Source organism: Tripterygium wilfordii, chromosome 13 (assembly GCF_013401445.1).
Source record: "Tripterygium wilfordii isolate XIE 37 chromosome 13, ASM1340144v1, whole genome shotgun sequence".
NCBI classification, from domain to species: domain Eukaryota; kingdom Viridiplantae; phylum Streptophyta; class Magnoliopsida; order Celastrales; family Celastraceae; genus Tripterygium; species Tripterygium wilfordii.
In genome coordinates, this window is record NC_052244.1 from 8,383,232 (window position 1) to 8,407,742 (window position 24,511).

Sequence of the window (24,511 nt, forward strand, 5' to 3'; positions counted from 1 at the left end):
TTGAGTTAAAGACTCGACTCACGTCTCCACCAGTGTTGGTGATACCAGACAGAGATATTGGTTATCAGGTATATTGTGATGCTTCAGGAGTTGGATTGGGTTGTGTGCTGATGCAGCAGGACAGAGTGGTTGAGTATGCTTCACGTCTACTGAAGCCGCATGAGAGGAATTATCCGGTGCATGATTTGGAGTTAGCTGTTGTTGTGTTCGCATTAAAGCAGTGGAGATATTATCTTTATGGAGAGAGATTCGAGGTATTCTCAGATCATAGGAGTCTCCGGTATTTGTTTACTCAGAGAGATCTGAACCAGAGACAGCGTAGATGGATGGAGTACCTTGAGGACTTTGATTTTACTTTACAGTATCATCCAGGCAAGACCAATGTGGTGGCTGATGCCTTGAGTAGGAGATTGGTTGTAGCTCGATTGGCTATCCGTGAATTTGAGTTAGTGGATACGCTTAGTCAGTATCGACTGGATATGGGGGAGCGTGGAGACTCATTGAGTTTACGGAGTTTGATTGCTCGTCCGACACTTGTACAACAGGTGTTGGATGCACAGTTGGGGAATACACTATTTGATGAAGTTGAGGATATTGAGGGATGGGTCAGAGGTACCGACGGTGGAGTTAGATTCCGGGGTCGGTTAGTGGTCCCAGAGGATACCGAGTTACGGGAGGAGATACTTCGAGAGGCACACCATTCACAATTTGCGATGCATCCTGGTGCTACTAAGATGTATCAAGATTTACGGAGACAGTATTGGTGGAGTGGCATGAAGAGAGATGTTGCACAGACCGTGACTCGATGTCTTACCTGTCAGCAGGTAAAGGCAGAGCATCGACGACCCGCAGGATTGTTACAGCCGCTTCCATTACCTGAGTGGAAGTGGGAGCATCTTACTATGGATTTTGTGATGGGTTTACCTATGACTCCACGGAGGCATGATGCGGTTTGGGTGGTTGTTGATCGGTTGACAAAGACAGCTCATTTTATGCCTATTCGACAGACAGATTCGATAGAGTCGTTGACCAGGTTGTATGTACCAGAGATAGTCCGACTGCATGGCGTACCATTGAGTATTGTCTCTGATCGGGATCCCAGATTTACTTCACGGTTTTGGGGCAGTTTTCAGGATGTTCTAGGAACGAAACTGAACTTCGGTACAGCTTTTCATCCTCAGACTGATGGGCAGAGTGAGCGTACCATTCAGATTTTGGAGGATATGCTTCGGACTTGTGTGGTAGACTTCCGAGGAGATTGGGAGACTCATATTCCTCTGGTGGAGTTTGTGTATAATAATAGCTACCAGAGCAGTATACAGATGGCACCATGTGAGGCATTATATGGGAGACCTTGTAGATCACCATTATGCTGGTCAGAGGTTGGTGACAGACCATTATTGGGTCCAGAGATGGTGCAGCAGACTACTGAGGTAGTGACAATGATCCGGCGACGACTTCTGACAGCTCAGTCACGTCAGAAGAGTTATGCAGATAGGAGACGTAGACCTCTAGAGTTTCAGGTGGGGGATCACGTGTTTCTGAGGGTTAGTCCGAAGCGAGGGGTCCAAAGATTTGGGAGAGCGGGGAAGTTAGCTCCGAGGTTTATAGGACCATTTGAGATTTTGGAGCGAGTGGGGACAGTAGCTTATCGATTAGCTTTACCCCCACAGTTGTCAGGGGTACATGGTGTGTTTCATGTGTCTATGTTACGGAGATATCATAGGGACCCTTCTCATATATGAGATTGGTCTACCTTGGAGATTGGTGAGGACGCTACTTTTGAGACACGTCCTATTAGGATTGCGGATAGACAGGAGAGGCAGCTACGATCGAAGACCATACCCTTAGTCAAGGTGATATGGCAGCACTATGGTGCTGAGGAGGCGACCTGGGAGTTGGAGTCTGACATGCGAGCTAGATTTCCGGAGTTATTCACTACCTAGGTACGATTTTAATTTTGGGGACGAAATTATTTTCTTAAGGGGGGAAGGATGTAATATCCTAACCCGATTATACACTATTTATGGTATTTGGACACGTTGATCGAGGTGGAGTGAACCTCGGTAATCGTGAATCGGGATTTAGGGAGAATAAAAATTAAATCAAGAAAAAACTATGAAAATATTTTTAATAAATGGGGGATTTAAAAAGAAAATTATTGGCGCAAGAATTACTCGAATCGGATGTAAATTGGATTTATTATAAATTTTTGAAGTTAATTTGAACATTTTAGTTAGGGGTGTTTTTGAAAGATGGGTGTTTTTGAAAGTAAAATATTGTATAAAAGAAGAATTAAAGAAAATAAAAAAAAATAATAAAAAAAATTGCAAAAATACCCTCTTCTCTCACGATTTTCTCTCTCTCTCCTCTTTCTCTCTCTAAAATGGGTTCAACTGTGATTTCATGATTCTGGCGACGGTGACGGTCAAGGCTGGTATCAAAAGAAGCGTACGGACGAGACGAGTGTAACCCAACTTGAATCACGTCGATCGGAGCTCCGGTTTGGGAGAAATCTGAGATTAAAGTTCCGGCCACCGTGAACTTTCTTTGGTCGATCCGGCCGATTCCGGCGACGGTTTGGCTTAATTCAGGTACCTATGAGTTCATTTCATCGAGCTCTTCAATTTGATATAAGATTTGGCAGGTTTGGGTGGCCGGATCGCCGGCGGTGACGTTGAATGGGTTCCGGCCGAGTTGACCGAGTCAGGCCGAGTTGACTCGGTTTACTGATGTGTTGACCGGTTCAACCCAGTTTGACCCGATTTAACCCGGTTTGACCCATTTGACCCGGTTTTGACCCATTTCACCCGGTTTGACCCGGTTTTGACCCATTTCACCCGGTTTGACCCGGTTTTAACCCATTTCACCCGGTTTGACCTGGTTTTGACCCATTTCACCCGGTTCGACCCGGTTCTGACCCATTTGATCCGGTTTGCCCGTTGACTGTTGACTTTGACCGTTGACCATAGTTGACCGAACGTATTTTAACTGTATTTTCGTATAATGTGTTTTTCGATGTAGACGGTGATCCCGGTTGAGATTTGAAGCAGGTTGACTTTCAGAGTTAGGGGTTTATTGGGGACGCGTGCGGGGTATTCGGTTTCTGATTTTCAGGTAGGGGTTTTCTATGTATCTTGCGTGTGATTCTAGGGTTCCGGTTTCACGGACTCTTATTATATTATGAATCTGTCGGTTTTCGGGGGTGGAAATACGACCTGTTTGTATAATTTATATGTATTCTATGTTGATTATCATTGTTGGTACGTCTTTGGGAGTGGGGTGATTGGAGGAGGTTGAGGTACACTGTGGGGCCCATATATGAGCCCAATATATTGAATTATGATGGATTATACAGTAAACTGGGTACGTACCTGTAGACCGTCTGAGGTGAGGTGCATCACAGGGGACGCTCTCTGGTGTAGGCTATGCTATCGGGATATCCGATCCTCATCCAGTTTCGGTGTGGACCTGGACTGGGAGACACCCTACGGGGATTAGGGTGGGTCCAGGGGTGGATTATGGATTATGGATTACCGGAGACTAGTGTTTGTGGTTACGATGATGTATAGTCTTATCGGCTACCATATTACTTGGGTGAATTGCCAATGATTGTATATTTATTGTGCTGCATATTATGCGTCATATCCCTGGATTTCTTATTTTTTTGATATCGGTGTTCCCTTTCTATGCCCTACTGAGCTTCTTGGCTCACCCCTCTTCTTGTTTCCCTTTCAGGTGAGTTGGATTTAGGTGATGCTGGTCAGCGGCGGGACGCATGAGCTGGTGTGTAGCCTCGAGCTGTTTCTTTAGCAAGTTTTGAGGATTTGGGGTTTTGTAGTTGTATATATGTTACTTATTTGCTCAGTCTGATCTCGGGTAGATAAGTCTTCTTATTTCCGCTGTTGTATAGATACTCCGATGTTTTCGATAGGTGTATATATGTGGTATTCTGGAGAGACTATGCCCATGTTATATTTCAGGAGTTGTTACTATTTTATATATTTTATATGTTAATTTAGGTATATTGGATTAAGGGTTGGTTCGGGGGATGGGGTCCCCTGCCGGTCACGTTCTTATGGGTTTAGGTACACTTCGGTATACCTTAGGAGAGAGAGGCGTGACAAGAGTAAATATGCAACAGTGGATCAGCAGAATATATCTACTCGATACCAAAACGTATAATACACACAAAATACAATACCAAAATCCATGCTCCGCTAGAATAGTCGGCTCGAGGTTACACATCAGCTCGCATAACCCGTCACTGACCACCATCACTCGCACCGAACTCACCTGAAAGGGAATAAAAAAGAGGGGTGAGCCACAAAGCTCAGTAGGGCGTAGAAAGGAAACACTTACATCTGGAAAAAAAAAAAGGAAATCCAGGAATATGACGCAAAATATGCAGTACAATAAATATACAATCATTGGCAATCCAATCAAGTAATATGATAGCTGATAAGGCTATATAGCACTGTAACCACAAACCCCCGGCCTCCGAATATCCATAATCCGCACACCAAAATCCATAATCTGTGATCTATAATCCACCCCTGGACCCACCCTAATCCCCATAGGGTGTCTCCCAGTCCAGGTCCACACCGAAACTGGATGAGGATCGGATATCTCGATAGCATAGCCTACACCAGAGAGCGTCCCCTGTGATGCACCTCATTTCAGACGGTCTACAGGTAAGTACCCGGTCTATATATATATCATCCATCATAAATCCATATCCAATAGGTTGGGCTCCTATATGGGCCCACAGTTTACATCAACCACCTCTAATCACCTCCAACCACCCCACTCCTAAAAACAAACCAATAATCATAATCAACTAGAAATATAAATAAACATATAACAAGTCGTATTTCCACCCTCGGAAACCGACAAAACCACCATATAATAAGAGTCCGTGAAACCGGAACTCTAGAATCACAAGTAAGAGATAAGGAAACCCCTACCTGGAAATCGGAATGCCAATACCAAGCATGCGTCCCTGATTAACCCCTGACTCCGAAAGTCAACTCGCTCTGAATCTCAATCGGGGTCACCGTCTACACCGAAAAACATGATATACGAAAATCCAGTGAAAATACGTTCGGTCAACTACGGTTAACGGTCAAACAGTATCGAACCGGGTCAAACAATGTAAAATCGGTCAAACCGGGTCAAACAGTGTATAAGCGGGTCAAACCGGGTCAAAACGGTCAACACACCAATCAACCGAGTCAACTCGCCCAGACTCGGGTTAACTTAACCCATTGGTGTCACCGGCGATCCGGCCACCAAAACCGACCAAACCACACACCAAATTGAAGAGCTTGAAGAGATAAACTCATAGGTACCTGAATCAAGCCAAACCGTCGCCAGAATCGGCGGGATCGACCAAAGAAACCCACGGTGGCCGGAAACTTCAAACTCCGATATCTCCCTAACCACAACTCCGATCAACGTGATTCCACTTGGGTTATGTTGCTGCCAACTGTGAGCTCCTTTTGGTACCGATGGTGTCGCTCACTGTCTCTGAAAATAGTAGATCGCCGTAGGACCCGTGTATAAGAGAGAGAAATAGGGGAGAGAGTGAGTTGTGTAGAGAAGAGGGTGTATTTGCAAATAATACAAAAGTTGGGTATTTAACTTATTAATTTAAAACTTCACTGTAGTCCCTACAGTTTTTACAGAAATGCCATTGTACATTTACAAAACATATATACGTATTAAACTTTAAAAAAACATAACTAATCCAATTTAACTCTCATTAAGGTGATTCTTGTCCCAAAAATTTTCTTTTTAAATTCTCCATTTATGAAAAATATTTCCAGATTTTTATCTTAATTTAATTTTTATTCTCCCCAAATCCCGGTTCACAATCATCGAGGTTCACTCCACCTCGATCAACGCTACAAGATACTATGAATAGTGTAAAAAATCATATCAGGATATTACATCCTTCCCCCTTAAGAGAATTTCGTCCCCGAAATTAAAATCATACCTAGGTAGTGAATAAATCCGGAAATCTAGTCTGCATATCCGACTCCAACTCCCAAGTCGTCTCCTCCACTCCGTAATGCTGCCATATCACCTTAACCAAGGGTACTGTCTTCGACTGTAATCGCCTCTCCTGTCTATTAGCAATTCTAATAGGACGTGTCTCGAAAGTAGTGTCTTCTCCAATCTCCAAGGTAGACCAATCTAATATATGAGAAGGGTCCCTATGGTATCTCCGTAACATAGACACATGAAATACACCATGTACCCTTGACAACTGTGGGGGTAACGCTAACCGATAAGCTACCGTCCCTACCCTCTCCAAAATCTCAAATGGTCCTATAAACCTCGGAGCTAACTTTCCCGCTCTCCCAAATCTTTGTACCCCTCGCTTCGGACTAACCCTCAAAAACACGTGATCCCCCACCTGAAACTCTAGAGGTCTACGTCTCCTATCCGCGTAACTCTTCTGACGTGACTGAGCTGTCTGAAGTTGTCGCCGAATCACTGTCACCGCCTCAGTAGTCTGCTGCACCATCTCTGGACCCCAATAACGGTCTGTCTCCAACCTCAGACCAGCACAACGATGATCTACAAGGTCTCACATATAATGCCTCAAACGGTGCCATCTGAATACTGCTCTGGTGGCTATTATTATACACAAACTCCACTAAAGGAATATGAGTCTCCCAATCTCCTCGAAAATCTATCGCACAAGCCCGAAGCATATCCTCCAAAATCTGAATAGTACGCTCACTCTGCCCATCAGTCTGAGGATGAAAAGCTGTACCAAAGTTCAGTTTTGTCCCCAGCGTATCCTGAAAATTGCCCCAGAACCGTGAAGTAAACCTGGGATCCCGATCAGATATAATACTCAACGGTACCCCATGCAATCGGACTATCTCCCGTACATATAATCTCGTCAATGACTCAATCGAATATGTCTGACGAATAGGCATAAAATGAGCTGTCTTTGTCAACCGATCCACAACAACCCAAACTGCATCATGTCTCCGCGGAGTCATAGGTAAACCCATTACAAAATCCATAGTGATATGTGTTGGATCGGATGGCACCACAAGAGGGGGGGTGAATTGTGATCTTAATCAAATTTAGACTAAGTCACCTCTTTTTTGTTTCAATTGAGTTTCACCCTAAGCGGAAGCAATTTAAATAAGTTGAATATAAATGTATGCAAAGATAATCACATAAATCAAACTTAACAACAAGAATCAAGTCAAATGATCAAAATGAATATCACACACCAAAACAAGTTGTAATGAAGCACAAAATCAGATTCAACAAATGTATGCACAAGCTTGATTCTATCACCCTAGATGTCCAATTTCAAGTATGCAATGCAAGTATGATATGCTAAAATGAAATTACTGTAAAGTAAAGAGGGCAAAGAGATTTATAGTGGTTCGGCTTAACCCAAGCCTACTCCACTCCCCAAGTCCCACTTGGGAATTTCAAACACTCCACTATAGCTTGTTCAACCGAGTCAAGCGGAACTCATACAACCAGTGTTTTTGTAGCTCAAACACCAAACTTTACACACCGTGTGGTTTATAGCTCACCACACAAACTCTTATCAACAATACACCTCGGTCTCACCGAGAACACAAATCAACAAGTTGAATTCTCAAATAGGCTCTTTATGACAGCCGGGTAGAGAAGTAGTTTAAGCTCAAGGTATGGCTCTTTGAGTAGCTAGATATGGAAGTGTTTAGGCTCAATTTATGTTCTGGAAATCAGATTGTTCAAGTAAGAAAATGGCTCTTGAGGAAAAGATAAGAATCAAGTAAGAAAGGCTCAAGAGTAACAATAAAGCTTTGCTTGGCTAGTGTATATGATCTCTCTTCAAAATCAAGTATGCAATCAAGGAATGAATGAGTGAAAGGATGAAAGCTTAGAAGATGAAGAACACTTAAGAGAGAAAGAGTAATTTTCGGCCAAGTCTATGCACCATAGACAAAGAGTTAGTTTTTATAGAAAATTGTGGAGTGTAAGCTCATGAAATGAGGGCCATTGGATTGATATGAAAGATATGGACCCTTGGATCATTATAGACGTTAGAAGGCTTAGAGAAGTGTGAAAATGATTACAACAAGTCTCTTTTGGTAGGAAGAAATAATGGCTTTTGGATGGATATAGACTTTGGAGGCCACATTGAAAGATACAACAATTGACTTGAGAAAAGTTTGTCTTTTAGGTGGAGTAAATCATGGCTTTTGGATGGATATAGACTTTAGAGGCATCTTGAAAGATACAACAATTGACTTGAGAAAAGTTTGTCTCTTAGGTGGAATAAATGATGGCCTTTGGATCAAATGAAGATTCAATTTTGGCCATAGGATGTAAAGTAGGAGAGATAAGAATAAAGCTTGAATCTTTGGCCATTGGATTAAAATGTGATTTTGATGTAGAGAGAATATGATCCATTAGATATGGAGTGTCTTGGTGGGAAAGAGAAATGGTTTTGAAATAAAGCTTCCCACACATGTGAAGAGAAAAACTTGTCATAAGACTTGTTGTACCTCTTGTCTCCTCTTTTCAAATTAACTTTTCCTTCTCTTCTCTTTTTGGCTCCAAGTCTTCTAGTTAAGATGTAACTATGGTTAACTTGTCTTCTTTGCCATGTCATCAATGCCATGTCATTAATGCCATGTCAACAATGCCATGTCAGCTGCCACGTCACGTCCGTCGATTCTGACTTTGACTAGAAAGTTAATTTTACTTCAATTGATCCCAATTAAGCTCCAAGACATCTTTGGCAAAACTTGACTTATGTTGACCACGAAATTGACTTTCTTAATCATGTTTGACACTGATTAAGTCTTCATTACAGTTCGGTTAAGGTCACCATGTTGATACATGGCCAACTTGATCATCCTACACACAATTAAACTCAAGATATGCTATGTAAGCCTTATTAGGGCTTCTTGCAATGTTAGTCCATGTTAGTTCAATAATCAAATCATCAAATAAGCACAATTGAACTAGTTTAATATAAGTCTTGAATTCCTAAACTAATCGGGTAGTTTCTCAACACAATCAATAGATCAAAGTTCAATCAATCATGCTTTTGTAATCACTCAAACATATATATTCAACATTCTCCCCCTTTTGATGATTACAAAATAACCTATGTAACTTTGAGCTATTTTCTTTAATTCACATGAGAAACTCTCCCCCTCACATTATGCTTCACACAAATAAACTTCCTATAAGCATATGTTTCAATAAACACAAGGGAATTGCAATTCAAGACAAGTAAAGTATCAATAAGCAAAGTCTATACAATATGACATTCAAGTTCCTCCCCCTTAACCTATGCATACCAAACTTTAAAGTTCAAAGTATATTTCTCCCCCTTTATTTTGTAAATGCATCCAAAAGGTGTTCAATATAAGCAATGCATAAAATTCATACACATATCAAGGAATCATTCTCATGCCAAGATTACCTCTTAAAAATTCAAATCTCTCTTGGTTTAGAGGTTTCGTTAGTATGTCCGCAAGTTGGTTCATTGTGTCCACATAATCTAATTTAATTGTCCTTTGAGTCACATGGTCTCTAATAAAATGATGCCTAATTTCAATATGTTTAGCCTTAGAATGATGCACCGGATTTTTAGAAAGGCTAATGGCACTAGTATTATCACAATATATAGGAATATCTTTCAATTTAAGTCCAAAATCATTTAGTTGTTGTCTAATCCATAAGAGTTGAGCACAACAACTCCCTATAGCCATATATTCGGCTTCGGTGGTAGATAAGGCAACACAAGGTTGTTTCTTGGAGAACCAAGAGATAAGCATACTCCCTAGGAATTGGCATGTACCCGAAGTACTCTTCCTATTTATCTTACATCCAGCAAAGTCGGCATCACTATATGCATGTAAATCAAACAATGAATTTTTGTCATACCATAAGCCAAGAGTTGATGTATGCCTAAGATACCTAAATATTCTCTTAACCGCTAGGAAATGAGAATGCATAGGCTGACTTTGAAATCTAGCACACATGCATACACTAAACATAATGTCGGGTCTACTAGAGGTCAAATACAAAAGTGAACCAATCATGGACCTATACATTTTAGAATCATAAGGTTGTCCATCTTCATCTTTTTCAAGTTTAGTTGTCACACTCATGGGAGTAGGAGAAGGGTTCAAAGAATCAAAACCAAACTTTTTAAGCATATCATGAATATATTTAGTTTGACTAATATGTATACCTTTCTTAGTTTGTTTAACTTGCAGCCCTAAAAAGAATGTAAGTTCACCCATCATAGACATCTCAAATTCATTTTTCATGCAAGACTCAAACTCTTTGCACATAGCCTCATTAGTAGCACCAAATATAATGTCATCTACATATATTTGAACAATAATCATGTCATGACCTTTTTCCTTTAAGAACAAAGTGCTATCAATTCTTCCTCTTTTAAAACCATTTTGAATTAAGAATGAGGAAAGTCTATCATACCATGCCCTAGGTGCTTGTTTTAAACCATACAAGGCTTTTGTCAATTTATAAACATGGTTTGGAAAGTTAGGATCTTCAAATCCAGGTGGTTGCTTTACATACACATTCTCATTGATAAAACCATTCAAAAATGCACTTTTGACATCCATTTGATAAAGTTTAAAACCTTTCAAACATGCAAATGCCATAAGCAACCTAATAGCTTCTAACCTAGCTACGGGGGCAAATGTTTCTTCATAGTCAATCCCTTCTTCTTGGTTGTACCCTTGTGCAACCAATCTAGCCTTGTTTCTAATAACTTCACCATCTTCATTCATTTTGTTCTTAAACACCCATTTAGTTCCAATTATGGTTTGGTCTTTAGGTCTTGGAACTAGATGCCAAACTTCATTCCTAGTGAATTGATTCAACTCATCTTGCATAGCAATAATCCATTTATCATCAAGCAAAGCATCATCAATGTTTCTAGGTTCTACTTGAGAAATTAAGGCATAAGAACCATGCACATCAACAATCAAAGCAGTATTCATTAAATCTGCAGTCACATTATCTACCACATTAGCATGCATATCACCATTATTAGGAGCTAAGTGAGATCTACGAGTCCTTACCCCTTGACACAAATCGCCAATTATGAGTTGTTTGGGATGCTTGTGTTTGTCCTTCACTTGCAGCCATGATGTAGGAGCTGTAGTTTCACTATTGGAGGCCACGGGTGCAACGTCACTTTCTTCCAAGCCCACGGGTGCATCACTATTTTGTATCTCCTTGTGCTCATTTTCTCCCTCTTTGCTTGGATCATCATCTTTAGGTGTAGGAGAGTCATCTTTATCATATTTTAAGCTCAACTTCTCCAAACCTAACTCAATCTCATCATTCTCAAGCAAAGGGTCAAATGCAAGAGTTTCAATAAATTTAACATGAATGAACTCTTCTATTCTCCTAGACTTTGGATTGTAAACTCTATAAGCTCTAGAAGTTAAAGCATACCCAACAAATACACAAGGAGTAGATTTTACATCAAATTTATCTAAGTCATCCTTAGTGTTTAGTACATAACATTTGCAACCAAAAACTCTAAAATAGTCAACCTTAGGTTTTCTATCATTCCAAATCTCATAAGGTGTCTTATTTATCTTCTTTCTAATAGACAACCTATTTGTAACATAGCATGCACAATTAATGGCCTCGGCCCACAAGAACTTAGGCAAATCATGTTCACAAAGCATAGTCCTAGCAATTTCTTGCAAAGTTCTATTTTTCCTTTCTACTACCCCATTTTGTTGGGGTGTTCTAGGTGAAGAGAAATCATGTCTAATGCCATATTCATCACATAGATCAATAAATGCATGATTATCAAATTCTCCTCCATGATCACTTCTAATCTTGCTAATGCTTATGTTCTTTTCATTTTGAAGCCTCTTGATTAGTTTTGAAAACTCATGAATGGTCTCATGTTTATGTGCAAGGAAAATCACCCAAGTATATTTAGAATAGTCATCAACAATCACAAAGGCATAGGATCTACCACCTAGACTTTTTACTCGACTTGGACCAAACAAATCAAGATGCAAAAGTTCTAAAACCCTAGTAGTTGAAATCTGGTTTTTAGACTTGAAAGACTCCCTAGTGTGCTTTCCTCTAATGCAAGGCTCACAAGCATCATACATGTCAAAGTTCAAAGAAGGTATGCCTCTAACAAGATTATTTCAAACCAATTTTTCAATTGTAGAAATTCTTATATGTCCTAATCTTCTATGCCATATATTCACATCATTAACATTGGAAATCAAACATTTAAGCTTGCAATCATTCAAGTCTTTCAAATTAATAGAATACACATTACCATCTCTTTTTCCTACAAGCACACATTCGTTCATGGCATTTAAAAGCTCACACTTTGAATCATCAAAACATATGCGCAAGCCACCATCACACAATTGAGAAATACTAAGAAGGTTAAAAGACAATCCATCAACTAATTGCACATTAGAGATAGAGAAAGAGGATACATCACCTATGGATCCTTGACCAAGGATCCTACCCTTCTTGTTGTCACCAAAAGTCACATGACCACCATTAGAGAACTTCTTGAGAGAAGAAAAAGAACTTGAGTTCCCGGTCATGTGTCTTGAGCAACCACTATCCAAGTACCACTTGGAAGCCTTAGAACTTTTGATTTTCAAGAACACCTACATTAGTTTAACTCGCTTTAGGTACCCAATTTCTTTTGGGTCCTAGGAGGTTAGCATCAAGAATCTTGGCATCAAGAATCTTGGTTCCCTTTGGAACCCACATTTGCTTAACTTTCTTGCCAAATACATATTGAAACTTTGGAAAAACTTTGGCATTCAAGTTATGCATATATGCATCATTTGAAGAATGAAATGAAGTGCTAGCATACATAGAGCCTTGTGGAGCTCTAGGAGCCCTAGAATACCTTATGGGTTGCCCTAATTTCTTAGGAAACCGTACGGGTCTCTTGGGACCAGATTTGATATCCTTCTTCCAAGGCTGATTTGGCACACCCCTAATGGGAATAGGCCTATGTCTCACGGATTGGACAAATGATACATGTTCATGATGTGATTTCGAAGTACTAGCATGCATATCATTCAAAGCATTGTAGTTAGGAGGTGAAAAAATCATTTTCTTAGGAAAACAATCCTCCTTCATGTCATTCAAGGAATGCAAATATCCATGTGATACAAAAGATGTAGAAATATCATGCATATCACATTTCTTCAATTTTACATCATCACCAACATAACCTAAACCCGATTTGTCCAAAGATTGTCTAAGGCATGATAAGAGTGAATCAAGTCTAGAAGATCCCACACTAAACTTTGAGAAAGATTTCTCTAGATCCTCATATCTTAATTTCAAAGCATCTAATTCATTTTGAACAATAGAGTCATCATGTGACTCTTGGTTCTCATTAGGCACAATAGCAATCAATTTCAAATCATCATACTCTTCTTGCAAGGTACTAAGTTTAAATTGCAAATCTTCAATCAAGGGTTCATGATCACACTTAGATATATTACTAGCACACATGGCAGCAAGCATATCGCACTTTTCATCACATTTAGCATTTAGATCATCAATGGTCTTTTCATGCTCTTCTACCTTAGCATTTAAACAATCAATCTCATTTTTTAATTGTTTCTTTTCCTTATGCATTTTCCTATTCTTAGCATTCATGTCATTGAGTAAGGAAAGCAAATCATCAATAGACACATCATCATCATCATGATCAAAAGAATTTACCTCCTCATCCGGATCGGATGAGTTTCCTTTGGCCATCAAGCAAAATCTAGCAAACTCATCCTCACTTGAAGAGCTTTCGGAGTCCGAATCACTCCAAGTAGCTTTGAAGGCTCTCTTGGATTGCTCCTTGCTCTTATCTTTCTTCTTTGGACACTCATACTTCATGTGCCCCTTCTTGCCACACTCAAAGCACCTCAAATCTTTGTCTTGCTCCTCATGGTTCCCTTTGGAGTCGCTTTGATCCCCACGGCCAGATTTGAAGTTGTCCCTCTTTGAGTGGCCAAAAGGTCTACCACCTTGCTTCTTCTTGTTTATCAAGTATCTCTTGAACCTCCTTGTCATTAAGGCTACTTCCTCATCACTCAAATCATCTCCACTATCAACCTTGGAGGCAAAGGCAATGCTCTTCTTTTTGGTGTCCTCTTTTTGAGCTTCTCTTGCCTTCAAGTTTGTCTCATATACTAGAAGTGATCCTACAAGCTCATCCAACTTCAAAATTTTGAGATCTTTAGCTTCTTGGATGGCAGTCACTTTGGCATCCCATGCTTCCGGAAGACTTCTCAAGTACTTTTGCACCTTTTCTTGATTGGAGAATGTCTTCCCTAAAGATTCAAGAGAATTCAGGATTTTGGTTAGTCTAATATCCATATCGGTAATAGACTCATGTGGAAACATAGTGAACAATTCATATGAATGCATGAGCATGTTAATCTTAGACTCCTTTACTTGATTAGTTCCCTCATGCTTCATCTCTAACCTAGTCCACATATCTTGAGCCGAAATGCATGTAGAAATATGTTTAGCTTCAATTGAATTCAATGCATTAAATAAAATAGACATAGCTTTAGCATTCAAAGAAATCTTTTTCTTATCATTATCATCCCATTTATCCCTAGGTTTTGAAATCTCTTTTTCGACATCACCGATCTTGGTGGTGATGGTAGGCTCATAAGGTCCATCCTCTATGACATACCACAAATCAATATCAAGAGACATGAAATAAAGTTTCATTCTCATCTTCCAATGGTCATAGTCTTCTCCATTAAAGAATGGAGGTCTACCACTAGATTGACCCTCTAACACATGATCATGTCTACCACTAGTAGATGCCATCATATAAATCACTAATAATGCACAAGAAAATTACTTCTATATGCAAGGGAACACAAGCTCCGATACCACTTGTTGGATCGGATGGCACCACAAGAGGGGGGGTGAATTGTGATCTTAATCAAATTTAGACTAAGTCACCTCTTTTTTGTTTCAATTGAGTTTCACCCTAAGCGGAAGCAATTTAAATAAGTTGAATATAAATGTATGCAAAGATAATCACATAAATCAAACTTAACAACAAGAATCAAGTCAAATGATCAAAATGAATATCACACACCAAAACAAGTTGTAATGAAGCACAAAATCAGATTCAACAAATGTATGCACAAGCTTGATTCTATCACCCTAGATGTCCAATTTCAAGTATGCAATGCAAGTATGATATGCTAAAATGAAATTACTGTAAAGTAAAGAGGGCAAAGAGATTTATAGTGGTTCGGCTTAACCCAAGCCTACTCCACTCCCCAAGTCCCAATTGGGAATTTCAAACACTCCACTATAGCTTGTTCAACCGAGTCAAGCGGAACTCATACAACCAGTGTTTTTGTAGCTCAAACACCAAACTTTACACACCGTGTGGTTTATAGCTCACCACACAAACTCTTATCAACAATACACCTCGGTCTCACCGAGAACACAAATCAACAAGTTGAATTCTCAAATAGGCTCTTTATGACAGCCGGGTAGAGAAGTAGTTTAAGCTCAAGGTATGGCTCTTTGAGTAGCTACATATGGAAGTGTTTAGGCTCAATTTATGTTCTGGAAATCAGATTGTTCAAGTAAGAAAATGGCTCTTGAGGAAAAGATAAGAATCAAGTAAGAAAGGCTCAAGAGTAACAATAAAGCTTTGCTTGGCTAGTGTATATGATCTCTTTTCAAAATCAAGTATGTAATCAAGGAATGAATGAGTGAAAGGATGAAAGCTTAGAAGATGAAGAACACTTAAGAGAGAAAGAGTAATTTTCGGCCAAGTCTATGCACCATAGACAAAGAGTTAGTTTTTATAGAAAATTGTGGAGTGTAAGCTCATGAAATGAGGGCCATTGGATTGATATGAAAGATATGGACCCTTGGATCATTATAGACGTTAGAAGGCTTAGAGAAGTGTGAAAATGATTACAACAAGTCTCTTTTGGTAGGAAGAAATAATGGCTTTTGGATGGATATAGACTTTGGAGGCCACCTTGAAAGATACAACAATTGACTTGAGAAAAGTTTGTCTTTTAGGTGGAGTAAATCATGGCTTTTGGATGGATATAGACTTTAGAGGCATCTTGAAAGATACAACAATTGACTTGAGAAAAGTTTGTCTCTTAGGTGGAATAAATGATGGCCTTTGGATCAAATGAAGATTCAATTTTGGCCATAGGATGTAAAGTAGGAGAGATAAGAATAAAGCTTGAATCTTTGGCCATTGGATTAAAATGTGATTTTGATGTAGAGAGAATATGATCCATTGGATATGGAGTGTCTTGGTGGGAAAGAGAAATGGTTTTGAAATAAAGCTTCCCACACATGTGAAGAGAAAAACTTGTCATAAGACTTGTTGTACCTCTTGTCTCCTCTTTTCAAATTAACTTTTCCTTCTCTTCTCTTTTTGGCTCCAAGTCTTCTAGTTAAGATGTAACTATGGTTAACTTGTCTTCTTTGCCATGTCATCAATGCCATGTCATTAATGCCATGTCAACAATGCCATGTCAGCTGCCACGTCACGTCCGTCGATTCTGACTTTGACTAGAAAGTTAATTTTACTTCAATTGATCCCAATTATGCTCCAAGACATCTTTGGCAAACTTGACTTATGTTGACCACGAAATTGACTTTCTTAATCATGTTTGACACTGATTAAGTCTTCATTACAGTTCGGTTAAGGTCACCATGTTGATACATGGCCAACTTGATCATCCTACACACAATTAAACTCAAGATATGCTATGTAAGCCTTATTAGGGCTTCTTGCAATGTTAGTCCATGTTAGTTCAATAATCAAATCATCAAATAAGCACAATTGAACTAGTTTAATATAAGTCTTGAATTCCTAAACTAATCGGGTAGTTTCTCAACACAATCAATAGATCAAAGTTCAATCAATCATGCTTTTGTAATCACTCAAACATATATATTCAACAATATGCTCCCACTTCCATTCAAGTAATGGAAGCGGCTGCAGCAATCCTGCAGGTCGTCGATGCTCAACCTTTACCTGCTGACAGGTAAGACTTCAGGTCACAGTCTGTGCCACATCTCTCTTCATGCCACTCCACCAATACTGCCTCCGTAAATCTCGATACATCTTGGTAACACCAGGATGCATCGCAAATCGTGAGTAGTGTGCCTCCCGAAGTATCTCCTCTCGTAACTCTGTATCCTCTAGAACCACTAATCTACCCCGAAATCTAACTCCACCATCAATGCCTCTGACCCATCCCTCCATATCCTCAACGTCATCAAATAATGCATCCCCCAACTGTGCATCCAACACTCGATGTACAAGTGCCGGACGAGCAATCAAACTCCGTAACCTCAATACGTCTCCACGCTCCTCCATATCCAGTCGATACTGACTAAGTGTGTCCACCAACCTAAACTCCCGGATAGCCAACCGAGATATAATCAATCTCCTACTCAAGGCGTTAGCCACCACATTGGCCTTGCCTGGATGATACTATAAGGTAAAATCAAAGTCCTCCAGATACTCCATCCATCTGCGTTGTCTCTGGTTTAGATCCCTCTGAGTAAACAAGTACCGAAGACTCCTGTGATCCGAGAATACCTCGAACCTCTCCCCATAAAGATAATATCTCCACTACTTAAGTGCAAACACCACTGCAACCAACTCCAAATCGTGCACAGGATAAGTGTATCCACCAACCTAAACTCCCGGATAGCCAACCGAGCTGCAATCAATCTCCTACTCAAGGTGTCAGCCACCACATTGGCCTTGCCTGGATGATACTGTAAGGTAAAATCAAAGTCCTCCAGATACTCCATCCATCTGCGTTGTCTCTGGTTTAGATCCCTCTGAGTAAACAAGTACCGAAGACTCCTGTGATCCGAGAATACCTCGAACCTCTCCCCATAAAGATAATATCTCCACTGCTTAAGTGCAAACACCACTGCAATCAACTCCAAATCGTGCATAGGATAATTCCACTTGTGAGGCTTCAATAGACGTGAAGCATATTCAACCACCCTCTCTTGCTGCATCAGAACACAACCCAATCCAACTCCTGAAGCATTACAATACACCTGATAACCAATACCTCTGTCTGGTATCACCAACACTGGAGGTGATGTGAGCCGAGTCTTCAACTCCTGGAAAGCCTGCTCACACTCTTCTGTCCATACAAATGGAGTATCCTTTCGGGTCAACTGCGTCATCGGTGCCGCAAGAACCCCTCGATAAAACGTCGATAGTAACCTGCTAATCCCAGGAAACTGCGAATCTCTCCCACATTCTTCGGTCTCCTCCATGCCACCACTGCCTCTACCTTAGCTGGATCCACCGCTATACCCTCCTGAGAAATCACATGCCCTAAAAATTTCACCTGAGTCACCCAAAACTCACGCTTACTTAGCTTGGCATACAGCCTATGCTCTCTGAGCGTCTGCAATACAATCTCTAAGTGTCTGACATGCTCCTCCTCAGTGGCTGAATAAACCAATATATCATCAATGAAAACAATCACAAACTGATCTAGATACGGCCTAAACACCCTGTGCATCAAATCCATAAACACTGCAGGTGCATTGGTTAGCCCAAATGGCATAACCAAGTACTCATAATGGCCAAACCGTGTGCGAAAAGCTGTCTTCGGAATATCCTCCTCCTGGATCCTCAACTGGTGGTACCCCGATCTGAGATCAATCTTGGAGTAATAATGGCTACCCCTCAACTGATCAAACAAATCATTAATCCTTGGTAATGAATATTTATTCTTCACTGTCACCCTGTTCAGCTGTCTGTAGTCCACACACATACGCATCGTACCATCCTTCTTTTTCACAAACAGAACAGGTACTCCCCAAGGTGAAGTGCTCGGTTTGATAAAACCCAACTTCTGTAAAGCTGTCAACTGAGTGTCTAACTCCTTCAGCTCTGCTGGTGCCATCCTGTATGGTGGTATAGAAATAGGATCTGTACCCGGATACAGCTCAATCACAAAATCAATCTCCCTCTGCGGTGGCAACCCCGGTAAATCATCAGGAAAAACATCCATGTAATGCTCCACAACCGGTATAGGGGTCGAAGAATCCTCCCTAGACACTGAAGTAATCAAACCTGCTATAACACAATCGGTGTACTGAGGATTATCTAGAAAATGTGGACACGGAAGAAGTCTCGTCCCACGAAATCTAACCCTCCCCGTAGGTGTGGTCAGTGTAATCCTCCTCTCAGCACACTCTATAATCGCCTCACACCCAGTCAACCAATCCAATCCAAGAATAACATCAAAATCAGTAAATGGCATCACAAACAGATCCGCTCTAAACTCATGGTCTGTGAAACTAAACACACAGTCCCTACAGATACCACTAATTACGGTACCTGGTCCTAGGGGTGAATCAACTATAAATCTCCTCGCCACTCCCGTAATCTCTAAACCCAATGCCTCATCAAATGATGCAGAAATAAATGAATGCGTAGCACCAGTGTCAAACAAGACACGTGCCCAAGAACTGAATAAGAGAAACCTATATCCCAAATGGTCTCGCTCTGCTGGTACCGCATGAGGGCCAAGTGCATACACTCCACCTCTCTGAACCTGCTGCTGCTGGACTGGTGGCCTACCCCGTCCTGCAGGACCCCTCGATACCAGAATCGATGCTGGTGCTGGAACTGGAACTGGAGCTGGAGCCCTCTGACCTCGAGGTACTGGCAATGCAGGTCCTCCATCCTGTGGACAGTCTCTCCTAGTATGCCCTGGCAAACCACACCGAAAACATAACGGGTTGTTTGCCATAGGACAATCCCAACGCATATGGCTCACATGACCACATGCATAGCAGTGTTAAGGCTACTGGTCCCGCCTCAGAGCCTGTCCCTGCTGGTCTGATCTCTGCCCCTGCTGACCCTGTCTCTGCCCCTGCTGAACCTGTCTAGGACCCTGCTGTCCCTGCCTAAGTCCTCAATAACCCTGCCTCCGACTCTGAGAACCCTGCCCCTGGCTCTGCTGCTGCCCCCGGGTATCAGTCCTCTGTCTGTGCTGACTACTCTCGCCAGAAGCAGATGTAGAGCTCTCAAGCTTCCTCTTGTGAATATCCCAATAATCCTTAATCTCCACCAAAGTCCTCTCCACTCCGAGTGCCTTATCAATACACTCACGATAGGTGGTGATAGTCTGAGCTGCCAAATGAGGTGAAATCTTTGGCGACAATCCTCTCCTAAATCTCAGTATCTTCTTTTCCTCGGTGCAAATACACTCCTCCCCATACCGCCCTAACTCCTCAAAATGAGCCTGATACTGTGTCACTGTCATGTCCGGAGACTAAATCAACTCAAGAAACTCCTTAGCTTTAGCTACACGCACTGTCTGTGGTACATACTATGCTAGAAAAAATGTCTCAAACTCTGCCCATGGCATACCCTCCCTGCCCCGACTAACTGTCATCACTTCCCACCATAAAAGCATCCCCCTCTAAGAACTCTGCAGCTAATAAAGCCCTCATCTCCTCAGGAATTCGCAAGGAAGTCATCTTCCTACGTAGCTGACGAAGCCACTCCTCTGTTGCCACTGGATCTATCACTCCTCTATAAACCGGAGGATTCGTCTTCCGAAACTCGGCTAGCTCCTTGATCGAAGTATCAATCGCCAAAGGAGCTGCCTGTGCCTCCACAATCTGTCCTACACCCTCTTGTAACCCATCCAAAACTGGAACCTGTGTTGGAACCTCAACAGGAGCCTGTAATGCAGCTGGGGCTGGAGCGGCAATTTGCGTCACAAGTCCCGTAACAGTCTGCCCAAGAGCTCGTACCAACTCAGTAACATCCCGGACCTCTTGTCGTAAAGTAGTCACTACCGCCTCTACCCCCTGTGGTACCGGCTGTACCGGTGGTACCTCCTGATCCTCCTCAACATCATCCACTGGGTCTATATACACTCCCCACCTGTCGCTACCCCTACCCCTCCCATGTCTCACACCTCTACCACGTCTCGCACCCCTACCTCTCCGTCCTCGCCCACGCTCTAATGGGGCTACCTCGGGCACACCCGCCTCATCTACCCCCTGAGGCTCATTCGCCTCACGTCGTCCCCTACCCCGTCCCAGTCCTCACGCCCAGGTACTACGTGTGTCCACCATATCTGGAAAATATAACACACGTATGCATAAATCCAAAAATAAAAACTCACCAGGTTAGCCGGGATGCGCATGATGTGTAGCCAACGAGAAAACCTAGGTAACCTAACCACTGTAAGTTTCTAAACCTACAGCTCCGATACCAAATTGTCACGCCCCTCTCTCCTAAGGTATATCGAAGTATACCTATATCTACAGAGATGTGACCGGCAGGGGACACCCCATCCCGAGAACCAGTTCCCAAACCGATAATTAAACCAAATAAACATACGTAATAACAATAGTAATAACCACCTAAACCACTAGAGTAAATATACAACAGTGGATCAGCAGAATATATCTACTCGATACTAAACCGTATAATACACACAAAATACAATACCAAAATCCATGCCCTGCTAGAATAGTCAGCTCGAGGCTACACATCAGCTCGCACAACCTGTCACTGACCACCATCACCTGCACCGAACTCACCTGAAAGGGAATAAAGAAGAGGGGTGAGCCACAAAGCTCAGTAGGGCGTAGAAAGGAAACACCTACATCCGGAAAAAAAAAAGGAAATCCAGGAATATGACGCAAAATATGCAGTACAATAAATATACAATCATTGACAATCCAATCAAGTAATATGATAGCTGATAAGGCTATATAGCACTGTAACCATAAACCCCCGGCCAATCCGTACACCAAAATCCATAATCCATAATCTATGATCCATAATCCACCCCTGGACCCACCCTAATCCCCGTAGGGTGTCTCCCAGTCCAGGTCCACACCGAAACTGGATGAGGATCGGATATCTCGATAGCATAGCCTACACCAGAGAGCGTCCCCTGTGATGCACCTCATCTCAGACGGTCTACAGGTACGTACCCGGTCTATATATATATCATCCATCATAAATCCATATCCAATAGGTTGGGCTCCTATATGAGCCCACAGTCTACATCAACCACCTCCAATCACCTCCAACCACCCCACGGTGGCCGGAAACTTCAAACTCCGATGTTCCTTAACCACAACTCCGATCAACGTGATTCCACTTGGGTTATGTTGCTACCAACTGTGCTCTCCTTTTGGTACCGGTGGTGTCGCTCACTGTCGTAGAAAACAGTAGATCGCCGGAGGACCTATGTATAAGAGAGAAATAGGAGAGAGTGTGAGTTGTGTAGAGAAGAGGGTGTATTTGCAAATAATACAAAAGCTGGGTATTTAACTTATTAATTTAAAACTTCACTGTAGTCCCTACAGTTTTTACAGAAATGCCATTGTACATTTACAAAACATATATACGTATTAAACTTTAAAACAACATAACTAATCCAATTTAACTCCGATTAAGGTGATTCTTGTCCAAAAAATTTTCTTTTTAAATCCTCCATTTATGAAAAATATTTCCATATTTAATTTTTATTCTCCCCAAATCTCGGTTCATTCCACCTCGATCAACGCGACAAAATACTATGAATAGTGTAAAAAATCATATCAGGATATTACAAAATCTGTCTTCGGCTTTTATTTCCTTTGATGGGCCGAATTCATGTTGAGTCTAAAGTCTGTTGTGAACATAACTTTTTTTAAGATCCATTTTTGTTAAATACCAATCAGGTCTTGAACTCAATCCTTTTTTTTTAATTAGACTGAATTGGGCTTTCCATGTCCATTTTGTGTCAATATTCAGTTTGATCCAATATTTATTATTTTTGGCTTTAATTTTAGTTTTGGGCCAACACTTGTAATGTTTTAATTTCTTTAAACCGGGATAGTTGCCGCCCCAAATAAAAATGGTCTTTACCACCCACTTGAGAAAATTAGTTTTCATCCAAATGGTTATTGTCAAATTCGAAAGAGTGACATAATAAAATTTTTCGAAACAAATAAAATAAAATAATGAATATCTTTTTACAAAATTTTCGCTAGCTTCTTCTTCATGGTATTCTGTACCCGTACGGGAGAAGTCTCCAATTTGCATGTAAGCTCAAAAGAGCTTTATTGAAAGTACTTGGTTAATCATAATTATGTGATGTCATGCTGATATTATTATTTGTAGATCAATAAGGACATCATTAAAAGTATTACACAATAATTCCTTAACTTAATCGTTGATACTCCAATAAGTACAAACTTACTTAAAATAAAAATTAAAGATTCTACCATTAAAGTATAAGACGTGTATTTTTTTATTTTATTCTGTGATGTCATGTTGATATTATCAGTTTGTTTTTCTTTAAACAAACTTCAAAATATTTTTTCTCTTAAAATACATATCGGATTAAACTTTTTTATATATCTAAAATCAACACAAAAAACTCTTTTACATGAGACTCATTGTCGATATCTTTCGATAGCAAAAAAATGATCAAAAAGAGCACCCATTTAAACAAGAGAGTTTCATACTTTTTGCGCATTGGCGTATAGACATCATAATTGAAAAAATCAATTTTACTCATGATAAATCATGTTAAGCATGTACTAATAATATTCATATGAGATTTTATACCAAATGGAGTACATATGATCCCTCAACAAGAAATTCCACTATACTCAGAACAGTGAAATTTCCCTATTGGTCTAATTTTCACAGATATGAAATTTTATGTTAGTATCTCCGATTTTTACTCGCAATATATCGATTTCACTATTTTTTTGATTTTCTACAAGACTCAACTTTAAGTGAGAGCCTAATTGTTTTTAACCCAAATAATGACTTGTTCACCTTCAAATCAGACAAAAATCAAGATTTTTTAAAAAATTTGTTCTTTTTTGTTCCACAAACACTTGCCACATATCAATAACATACCCAAACTTTCTACAATATATTCAGATTTGTCTAAAAGTGCATATCTAGATGTCGAAACAAGGGTCACGACGCGGACCGACGATGGAGGATGAAAAACGTTTAGAGTCGTCATCAATTGTTTTAAGGTGCAATTGAAAATCGTAAAGACCTGCGAACCAGAGAAAAGGGGTACGGGGATCGATTGAGTGTGGGGAAGGTGTTAGACACCCCACAACTCCCGTTTAAGAACGGTTACCCTAATTAATTTAATGACTATCTCATGGAACTTGCTCTTTGCAAGATATACTTGTTTTGAAAAAAAGTTTGTATGAAAAATACTATCAACTTATGATAGTTTTGGAAAAAGGTTTGAAATAATACTAACAACTTTTGATAGTTTTTTTGGGAAATACACTACCAACTTTTAGTAGGCTTAACAAAAATACACTACCAACTTTTGGTAGGTTTAATGAAAATACACTACCAGCTTTCGGTAGGTTTAATTTTAAGCACCAACTTACGGTATAAATAATCTATTAAGAAAATGTCACCTATCAATTT

At 40.5% G+C, this 24,511-nt stretch overlaps 1 pseudogene; it reads right to left on the reverse strand.

Annotated features, from left to right (window-relative positions):
- Positions 1-5,006: 5,006 nt before the first annotated feature.
- LOC120012514 lies at positions 5,007-24,083 on the reverse strand (annotated as a pseudogene).
- Positions 24,084-24,511: the final 428 nt, after the last annotated feature.